The 10,394-nt window shown below is 42.7% G+C and overlaps 1 pseudogene across 1 annotated transcript; it reads right to left on the bottom strand.

Annotated features, from left to right (window-relative positions):
• Nucleotides 1-420: 420 nt before the first annotated feature.
• Nucleotides 421-841, bottom strand: LOC309974130 (GSK3B-interacting protein-like; annotated as a pseudogene). The gene has a single exon. The product of its transcript is annotated as a GSK3B-interacting protein-like (transcript).
• Nucleotides 842-10,394: the final 9,553 nt, after the last annotated feature.

Raw genomic sequence — 10,394 nt, 5'->3', positions numbered from 1 at the left:
TGGCAGTAAACCCCTGATTTAGCAAGCTGAATCAAAGTTTAAAGTTAGTTTATTTCCTATATGACCATGCAAATCTAGAATTTCCTATATGAAAGAAAGTGCTGGCAGCATCAAAGTCCTGTAATAAGAGAATGAAGTACTGATTAGGTTTTCAGAATGCCAGAGATACTAATATGAAGAAATTTGAATGTCTTAATGATGGCATCACAGCAATGGCCTCAGGATTTCCTTAACGAATCAGAAACTGAGAAACACAATTTGTTAGTCAATAAAGTTCTCAATCAAAAGCCTAAATGTGAAGCAAAAAATGATAAAGACACAAAATCAAAGATGCATTCTCTGCTATGACCATCTGCAAGAATTTCAAGCTTTATGTCAACATGTGTACCATCAACAGCCCCGCTAACAGGAAAGAACTTATCATGACTGTCCATCCCTTTTCAGTTTCAAGTCTTTGAAGGACTGCATCTCCAACTGCTTCCCGGTAGGCAGGGCTGAGCGCATCCAGCAAGTAGACTGTTTCATGGGAGGGAGTCTGTAAATGATCGTCCACCTGGTCGAAAGCACAACCTACCACCCCGAGCCCTGCTTCAGTGAGCTCCAGACAGTATCTATTCCTTTGTCTTGTTTCCACATTGATATAGGCCACATCGTCTGCACAGCACAGGGTTTTTGAGACAAACATGGTGTTAACTGCAAAGAGAACAGCATTTACAATTCCTTCAGCTTCCAGCCTCATGTCTTTCATATCAGATCCTTCAAAGCCATTAAGCTCTGCGTCTTCTTCAAATCCTGACACACTGCTCAGCTCCATGGGATTACAGTCTGTTTCCATTCTGCAAAAATCTTTGACCTAAGCCCTGTGACTTCAAGTTCCGTGATCTTTTCAGTAGGTGGAGTGGCTGCAGCTGCGCCCTCTTTCGGCTCTGAGAGGCATGTGACGTGGGAACACTACCGTCTTATTCCTGCCACCTTAGGCACAAGTCTGCACACACGCTGAGTCCTCCTCTTACTCCCTCCCCAGGCATCTGGCCATTTATTTACTTTAATTCAAGGGATACAGATTTTCTGGACACTTGCAACTCTAACCAAGATAATAGCTACCTTGTACCAATGCAAATTCCTGCGGAACAGATTCCATTGAGATGCGTAAGTCTAACATGCATATTCTAAGTATAAGGTGTGGTCTGTGCCCTTAAGGAACATTCAGCCAAATAGAAAGACAAGAGTCACTCCCTGAAAAAGAATAATTTTGTTAAACATTTATTCTCAGCATTCTAAGAGGCATTCTGTTCCTTGCCTTTCCGAAATAGGTGGTTAGCCAATTCCACGGGAGATGTTAGGAGGGAGAACCCCAAGTGTTAACCTGTTGACATTCTACAACAGTTCACAGCAGGGCCAGGACCTAGGGCCTTGGCCTCATTTTCTTTAAATAGATTTTATTTTTTAGAGCTGCTTTAGGTTCATAGCAAAATGAAGCAGAAGGTAGAGAGATTTCCCATTTATACCCTCTGCCTCCACACATGCACAACTTCCCCTATTATCAACATCCCTCAGCAGGGTGGCACATTTCCTACAGTTGATGAACCTACGCTGACACCTCGTTATCACCTACAGTCCAGAGTTCACATTAGAGTTCACTCCTGACGTTGTACATTCTATGGGTTTGGGGCCAGCTACCACCATACTTCCCAGGGACTACCGATATTTGGACCCATAAATGTTAGGTTTGCCCCAGAGCCAGGGGGAACAGAGTTGGAAGGGGAAAAGGGATCCAGGTAAAGAGAGAGAACAGAATGATTTCCAGATCATCCGTCTGAGACGTTTAGATTAGTATGCCTCCAACCGTTTATTTAGCTGACCTTGCTTCATAGAATGTGGCTTTATGGGGCAACAGAGTGTTTTTCTTTGATTTCATAGAGGCGAGTTCTGTTTCTATTTTTCTAGAAATTAGAGAAACCTCTGCTTTTTACTCTATATAGGGTATATTTTATCAGACATATTTCTTATGATTCTAGTGTAATTCAAGTATCTAAGTAAAAAAGAGAACATTTCCTATAATAAGGGTATAATATGATGATAATGGAAATATAGGTATGATGTTAGAAGTATGGTTTTAATGCTATCTCTTCAATATATGTCATAGGACTCAATGGAATTGCTCACAGGGGCATCAAACAACTAAGGGGTTTGAGAAGGGGTGTTTGTTCTCAACCCAGGTCAGGGGATTTGGCCATCTTCTCAATTATCTATACGTCTGTGCGTTATTTTTTAGCATCTTCCAGTATAAAAACCTTAGAAGTAGAGTCTGATATCCTAATCTATGGAAGGATGACGCCAAAGGCTTCATGAAAGGAGAGAAAAGAATATCTTTCATCTTCCATTAGACTCAGAGAAATCTGAGAATATCTACCCACAAAGTCAACAGAAGAAAATGAGTATTCATATAATGGTACCCAACTATTAAACTAAAGAAAACAACGATTAAAGATCGAGCAGGGTATATTTCAGCTATATAGAATCATGCAGAAAATTCAATAAAAAGCCAATCAAATCTTATACTGTCAAGAAAACTAATTATCACTGAAAAAGATACCAATATGACCAGATTTTAAATTTTTTAAAATACTTCTTTGTGAGAATATTTTTCATATATACTAACCTCTCCCAGATCTAGATATAACTTCAAGTTCATCCCTCTGTTTTAACTGTTATTGTTGTTGTTTTGTTTTGTTTTATTTTTCCCGCTTTAGAGAGAATTGACAAATTCTGACATTTGTTCAGCTAAAGATTCAGACACTCTCAAGAAATAAAACAATAGCTCATACAAGTTTGCAAGCGACATGTATTGTGTCTTTTAAAACAAATTCCAATACAAACTGGACTTTGGTCTGAGATCACATTGTAAATGCACTGGAAAAGAGTACTAGAGTCACAACTATATAGCTTTTTATTTAAAAAACTACTAAAGAAGTAAGTGAAATCTAACTACACTTCAATAATTGTCCCAACTTCGTGTTGATCCAGCCTTGATTTTCTAGGTATTCACCCAGAGTGTGCGGTCTACCACTGTCTTATGCCGCTGTATAAAATGTTGCTTATGCCGTCCTGAAGTATTCAGACTCTACTCATTGGAACAGTGGAAGGTATATACAGAGAGCAATGGTATAACCAGAAACACATTTTGAAAGGATAGCTGGAAATACCATGGAGAATGAGTTTAACTAGAAATATATAGGCAAACCACTTCATACTCTTTCAAAAAGAAAATTTTAAAAGAATGTTATATTCATTCATTAACTCAAAAACCATTTGCTGAGTAGCTATTCCATTACATCACAAAGTGGTTTTCTTTAAAGAGAGTCCTGGCATTTAGTGATAGTTTAGTTGTCTTTTTAGACAGAATAAAGATAAACTTGTTATTTTTGGTAACAAATCAGTACAATCTTTACTGTGCTCTTGACATGGTGCCACATAATATAAAGGACTAAACTACATCCAACAATAGATGATGAGAACTTCAGTGTGGGCAGAGGCAATGAAATTGAAAGTAAAGGAAACGTGCAGAAGGAACTCTTCCGCATCCATGGAGGACACACGCAAAGGGAAGAGTGTGGAACTTGCTCCTGCTTCCTGGGATTTGAGTCTACTGGTCTACCCGGGATACCCCAGATGTGCCACCAACCTCAGATGCATGTTCTTCAAAAGGAGAAGACAGGACTAAACTCTAATTTCCCTATTAGCTCTAAAGACTCTTAGCTTTATCTTAGTTCAGAACACACTGTGTCGTATAAAAAGTTCAAAGAATTAGAGAATTAACCTCAATTCACATTGGAGGAAAATTTGTCATTTTGATAGCATTCAGCTACAATTTTCAAATATCCTTGCTTTTAACAAGGAACAAAAGTAAGCTAGTGGTGCTGCATGCAGAATTTATGCAAAACTTCACTCATATTTTAAATAAATTAGAGGTAATTGTCCAACATAATTTGAAGTCTTAATAAGAAGATGCAATTTTATTCATGAAATTTCCTTTAATTCTGGTTATAACCTACACAAACAGCTAAGGCTATATGAATAGCATTTGTGAGTTATGGTACTTTTTTAGATTGGCCTCTCAACAAAGTCCCATTCTTTTCTCAAGTCCAGAAAGACAGTTCATGTAAAAGGAGCTATTATTCCTTGATCATTACTCAGTGGCTCTCTGTACAGTATTGCCTCTGCGTCATGTGGTTTAGCAATTTTTAAAAAGAAATTCTTTAAATAGGAATACCAAATAAACACAGGTGGTGAATTTCTACACATAAAACTGTTATAAAATTTGTAACTTAGAAGTGCACTTATATAACACATTAATATTTCCATTTAACATAGATGAAAGATTAACACTAGTGATTTTAAAACACTGTTTTAAAAAGAAACTAAATAACAAATTATTCTTATCTTTAAGAGCCATGAGACCACCATCACTCTGTAGTAACACTAAGTAATGCAATAGGTGATATTCTTCCCTATCTTGGGACTAGGTAAAGAACCCAGTAATTCAATATCTCAGAGGGAGGGTAAAAAGTGAAGGGAAGGAGGTCCAGACAGTGCAGTAGGGACAGGGGGCTGCAACCAGATTAGGAAGAGTAAAATTATCCCCTAGTAATTTGTATGGAGAAGTAGCCCAAAAATCATGGTTTTGGGTTTTCCCCCTATAAAACTATTCTACATTCTTTTTTTGATGATCTGTAAGCTCATTTGTCGAGGAACCTTGTTTCAGATGGGAAGAATGAAGAGTGGCCTTTATTTTCAATCACTTATAAATGTATGGAACAAATAGCATAAGCTGCAGATGGGTGGGTGGCAGTTAGGGAAGGGGGGATTACCAGCACTTTCCATTTTGACTCATAATCACTTAAAACTGAATAAATCTGACTGTGATGTGCAGTGAGGAAAGCTCCAGCCTATAAGTGCTCTCTGCCTATGAAAGTAACTAGGTCCACAATGACTACATGCTCACTTGCCATTTTTTTTAATGTTCTCTTTTTCTCAGACACGGTTTTAAAAGAGTTCAGGATGGTCAGCTCTGGAGCCAAATCCTCTGTGAAAGAACAAAGACAACGTGAAAGGACTGGTCATTAGTTAGGCTCCGTGTGACTGCAGGAGCAGAACCCACAGAAATTCATAAACCGTGGAACCAAGACAGAAACTTAGCAGTCAAACAAAATTAATGCCCAAGGAAACTCACTGAAGCACTACAAAAAGGTCAGCAGTCTGTATCAAATACCACAGAGGAGAGAAGTGTATTTGGTTTTTCCAATTTCACTCCACGAGAATAAGAAAGGATGGTTCCTAATCACCGGTAGGTACCAGTTAGTCCTCATAGCTGCCAGCCATGGACAGGAAGTTCGCCAACCAGCACTGAAGCAAAGGTGACCCCATGCAAATTACCTGTGTGGAGCTCAAATGCTACCTAGATGCCTTTGGAACCGGACATCACTGAGAGAGTGGAAGGGAGTCACCATGTCTCATCGACTTCTGCAGCTTTGTCTGAGAGTCTGGAGACGTAGGGGTCTTCCAGTGGAGACCCTTCATCATGTAAAACAGATCCAGCAAATCTCCTGGAGCATAGACTTGAGTTGAAGAGTTAGAAAGCAAACCACCCAGGAAGACAACTGCTGGCAACCCTGACAGTTTCCCTACCCTTACTGGCCGCCAGCCTCCCCTCATTTTCACCCAGTGTACTGGACTTTGGGCCAAATGGATCTTGGTTTACATCCAGCTACAGGTATTTATTAGGCATGAAGTTCAAGATAAGGCCCCCTCAGAGCTTCATTTTCCTCATCTGTAACGTTGGCAGCATCTAGGCTGTAGTAGTTAATCTATGAAACTGCCTACCATGGAGCCCGGTCTACAGAAGCGGGAACCATAGTGCTTGCTTTCTACTTCAGACTCTAAAATTCCTACCTTAATGATTTGTCACTGGTCCCAGGGTTTTTATTGTTTAGAGATGATCTCTCCTGTATTTAAAACTCAGTTGTCTTGAGTGAAGTTGGATTTAATACCGATCTCTTCTGTACTTCAAATTTAGTTTTGCCCAATGAACTTTAGGTCACCAGGGTTCATTTGTTGGGTCAGTAATCTTTGCTATCATCCCAAAGAGCAAAACCCTGACCTAACCACGTGGCTAATAAAAAGTATCTTTGATGAAAACCATAGAGCTCAAACATAAAAGTGACATTTTAAGTAATGCAAAAATCCACACAAGGCAGCTCAACTTTCACTGAAATTTCAAATCTCTGAATGCATTGGACAGGCTTTCTCCCATCTCCATGCAACTTCTGGGAACTTCAACACAAAAACAAGAAGGTTTCATTTGTTTTGATTCTATCTTTTAGCTGACACTCTGTTGCATTTACTATCTTTACTCTCGTTTTATGGGATTAGCTTTACACTTCACAGCACTCATGGGGTTGTTCCCTCTTGAACATTCACCACAGGTTCCACATCCTGCTAGCAGAGGGAGATTAGTGTTTTAGTTAAGATTTCTGTGGAAGAGTTATCTGAGACTCAGATGAGTTGGCATTCATTAAAATAATTAAACCCTACTACTAAAGATGATTCAGAAAAGATAATACCTAGTTTTAATCTGGTATCCTTTTCACGAATACTTAATACTTGTTCTAATTTTTATTCCAATCATATATTTAGGTAAAGAAGTTACTACTCCTTTTTTTAACTCTATAATTCCCCCTGAGAGGGAACAAAAGAGAAAAATAAAAACATAAAGAATAAAAACAAAAAATAAGAGACGTTAGGCATGCTGTCTCTGGTCAAGCTAAATTGTCTGGTGCTTCCTGGTACGTCCGTCTAGCAAGGGAACAGCCAAGGTGCAAGACAAGAAAACCCATTTCTACAAATATCATATGATATCACTTATATGTGGAATCTAAAAAATGGCACAAATGAACCTATTTACAAAACAGAAATTGAGTCACAGATGTAGAAAACAGACTTATGTTTACCAAGGGAGAAGGTGGGGGAGTGGACGGAGGGATAAATTGGGAGATTGGGATTGACATATACACACTACTATATATAAAATAGGTAACAAATAAGGACCTACTGTAGAGCACAGGGAACGCTACTCAGTACTCTGTAATGACCTATATGGGAATGTTAAATGCGCTGTTCACATAAGAGATTTCCACTTAGGAGCTGTCCTGGGGTCCACTGTAGCCCCCAGTGAGGAATGATATAGATAAGAGAAGCCAGAATATGTGTATCTCACCGATTTGTACTTTCTGAGACCTCGGTACCAAACTTGGGAAACTATTTGAGGCCAAGATGTCGTACTGAACATCCTTAGAAGCCAGGACCTCACCGAGGAAAAGAAAAGAGCAGGGTGCCTGCCAGGACAGGTATTTCCAAGTGAAAAGTGCAGGCGACAGGAGTAAGGACAGGGTTTTCTCTTTTTTAGTCTTTGCTCAGATCATTCATTTGGGACTGGGTGGTGGACATTCACTTCTAACTCCCAAAGTACTGTGGGCACCATGACGATGCTATAATTTCACAAGATGCTACGAACCACCAGGCATTTGTTTCTGCTACTGCAGAATCCCCAAGCCCCATGGCTGCTGAAAGGGGCTCCTCAAACAGACAGCAAGGAACAGAGTCAAGGCCGGCCTGGCACAGACCACAAGGGTCCCATCTCAGCCTTGAATGTGGGTGGGTCCTCAGGGCAGGCTCCAGAGCCTCCCGCAACCAGAAAGCCAACCTCCCACAACCACAACAGAAAACTGTCTGTTCTTCCTCTTCCATCCCTCCTCCCTGGCGCTTCCATGAAGTCCCTCCTGCTAGCCACACCTCATACCTGCTTCAGACTGGCCACCTGTCCAGGGCAGAGCAGCCCCTGCAGCTGTTAGGTCTCCATCACAGTGTCACGCACTCCAGTGTGGAGGATCTCGGTCCCGTTTTTGAAAAAAAGAGAGGCGTTGACTCCGCCTGGATGCCTTGGGGTACGCCCAGGCCCCCTGCTCCCCTGAACTGGGGGACACTCTGTGGCCCCATCGGTTGCTGCACGGCACCTCCCCTACTTCCCAGGTTCCACTTCTCAACACCCCTCATCCTAGTTTCCACGGCAACGCATGGTTCTCTTCATGAACCTACAAGAGCAAGGACAAGCCTTCATCACGGGAGGAGATTTTAAACAAAAAGTACATAACAAAAATCGCAAATTACTTCTTCTTTGGAGTTATTTGAAGATTTAGTGGCTGCATGTTGAAGAATGCTGTATTACTACCCACACACCTTTCTTCTGGTTGAAATCCCCACTTAGGAAAAGTGCTCCGTCACGCAGAGCTTCAGTCTATGTTTTCATATTCCGGGAGCTATTACTGACCCAGGAGGGTCACACCATGGCTGTAAAACCTTCGCCTATGCTCTTATTTATACGGATTTTGAAAGGTTCCTCTTGATCGTTGGCACTCACGGAAACGTGGAGGACTTTTCACTTCTCACGCAGCGAGTCCCTCTGGGACGCACTGTGAGATATTTGATTAGCTCGGGAAGATAGACTCGTTTCCCAGAACTGCTGAGTGGTGTCCCGTTTCTGCAGAGGTTGCAAACGGAGCCTGTGACTGCACGCTCGTGGGCCCGTCCAGCCCGGGGCGAAGCTGCCCTTCCTTCCATGAAACTGGCATTTGCTCTTTGCCGGCCTATAAGGTAGCAACCGCTTTGTGTACTTAGTATTCAACAAATATTAATTAATGGTACTACGGTCTGTATCTGGGCAGGCTGTCTCTGCTGCTTTTTATAAATGACCATGTTTCACCGTTATATTTAGACATTGCAGAAGGGCATTACGTTACATGGTACAATGGTGTTCAATACTCAAAGAAATCATTACCCTGGTTTTTAAAGTCTGAAGAAGATGCCTCGGGCTCTAGTAGTAAGAGTCTCTATCCTTTGATGTTTAATTGTTGACGGAGGAGAGGGGGAGGGGAGGAGAAGAAGAAGAAAATGGGGAAGGGTTGTTATGAGGTAATGGAGAGGAAAACGGGATGACTGGGGAAACCGTCTGTAGAGGGTAGTCGAATAAGGGAAGCATAATTTAGGACTCATACACATTAAAAATGGATTTCCTTTCGAAGAGAAAAACAACAACAAGAAAATAATTAGCGTGTAGCCTGGTCTGGCTTCGTCCGAACCCAGAAGTTAAGATAAGGACTTGGATGCAAGTGGTTTCTTTGGAAGGGATCAGGGACCCCAGAGCCAAGGAAGGGGCGCGAGGAGAAAAGCCCACGGAGAGTGCGGGAGCAACTGCAGCCTGCAACGAGGGCCCAGTCCCGCCCGGGAGCCTCAGAAATGCCCCGCACGACTGTCTCTTCAGGGCAAGAAAGGCATTTACCCCACCTTGTGCCTCCTCTGCTTCAAGAGGATGACCAACCCACAACACTCCCTGCTGGGGCTGAGTTCCCACAGCCCTGGGGGGACACCTCAGGAGGAAGAGCAAAGAGATGCTTCCAGAGCTTGAGAGAAGACCGTCAGGTTCCAGGGCGCGGGTCCACACAGCTGGAGGCGGACGAGGGAGGTGGGGACCAGCCCAAAGCATCTGCCCCAGTAGGGCCACGTCTGGGCTCCCTGGATTCAGATCCCTGCAGCAGTGACATTCCTCAGAGTGCTTGCCTGACGAGCCGTCCCTCTCCGGCCCCTCCCTCTGCTATAATCTTTACCCCCTTGACATGTCATCACGTGATTTTTTTTTTTTTTTTTTTTGCTTGATGTCGGTTTTCCCCCATCCAAAGGGTACACGTCTCCCCAGGACCCACGGCAGTGCCTGACACACAGAGGGTGCTCCATCTGTATTGCTTAAGGGATTCATGTCAAGTTGTTCCATGCACTATATTGAAAAGTAAGTAATCAGGGCTTCCTTCCCTGGTGGCGCAGTGGTTAAGAATCTGCCTGCCAATGCAAGGGACACAGGTTCGAGCCCTGGTCCGGGAAGATCCCACATGCCGCGGAGCAGCTGGGCCCGTGAGCCATGGCCGCTGAGCCTGCGCATCCAGAGCCTGTGCTCCGCAACGGGAGAGGCCACAGCAGTGAGAGGCCCGCGTACCGCAAAATAAATAAATAAATAAATAAATAATAACCATTACAGGACTTCCCTGGGGGCGCAGTGGTTAAGAATCCGCCTGCCAGGAATAAAGACACAGACCTCCTAGAGAACGGACTTGAGGTTATAGGGAGGGGGAAGGGTGAGCTGTGACAGGGCGAGAGAGAGTCATGGGCATATACACACTAACAAACGTAGTAAGGTAGATAGCTAGTGGGAAGCAGCCGCATGGCACAGGGATATTGGCTCGGTGCTTTGTGACAGCCTGGAGGGGTGGGATAGGGAGGGTGGGAGG

The sequence above is a fragment of the Leucopleurus acutus genome, assembly GCF_964270905.1.
Source record: "Leucopleurus acutus genome assembly, chromosome: 17".
Lineage (NCBI taxonomy): Eukaryota > Metazoa > Chordata > Mammalia > Artiodactyla > Delphinidae > Leucopleurus > Leucopleurus acutus.
This window is presented reverse-complemented; position numbering and strand designations above follow the sequence as displayed.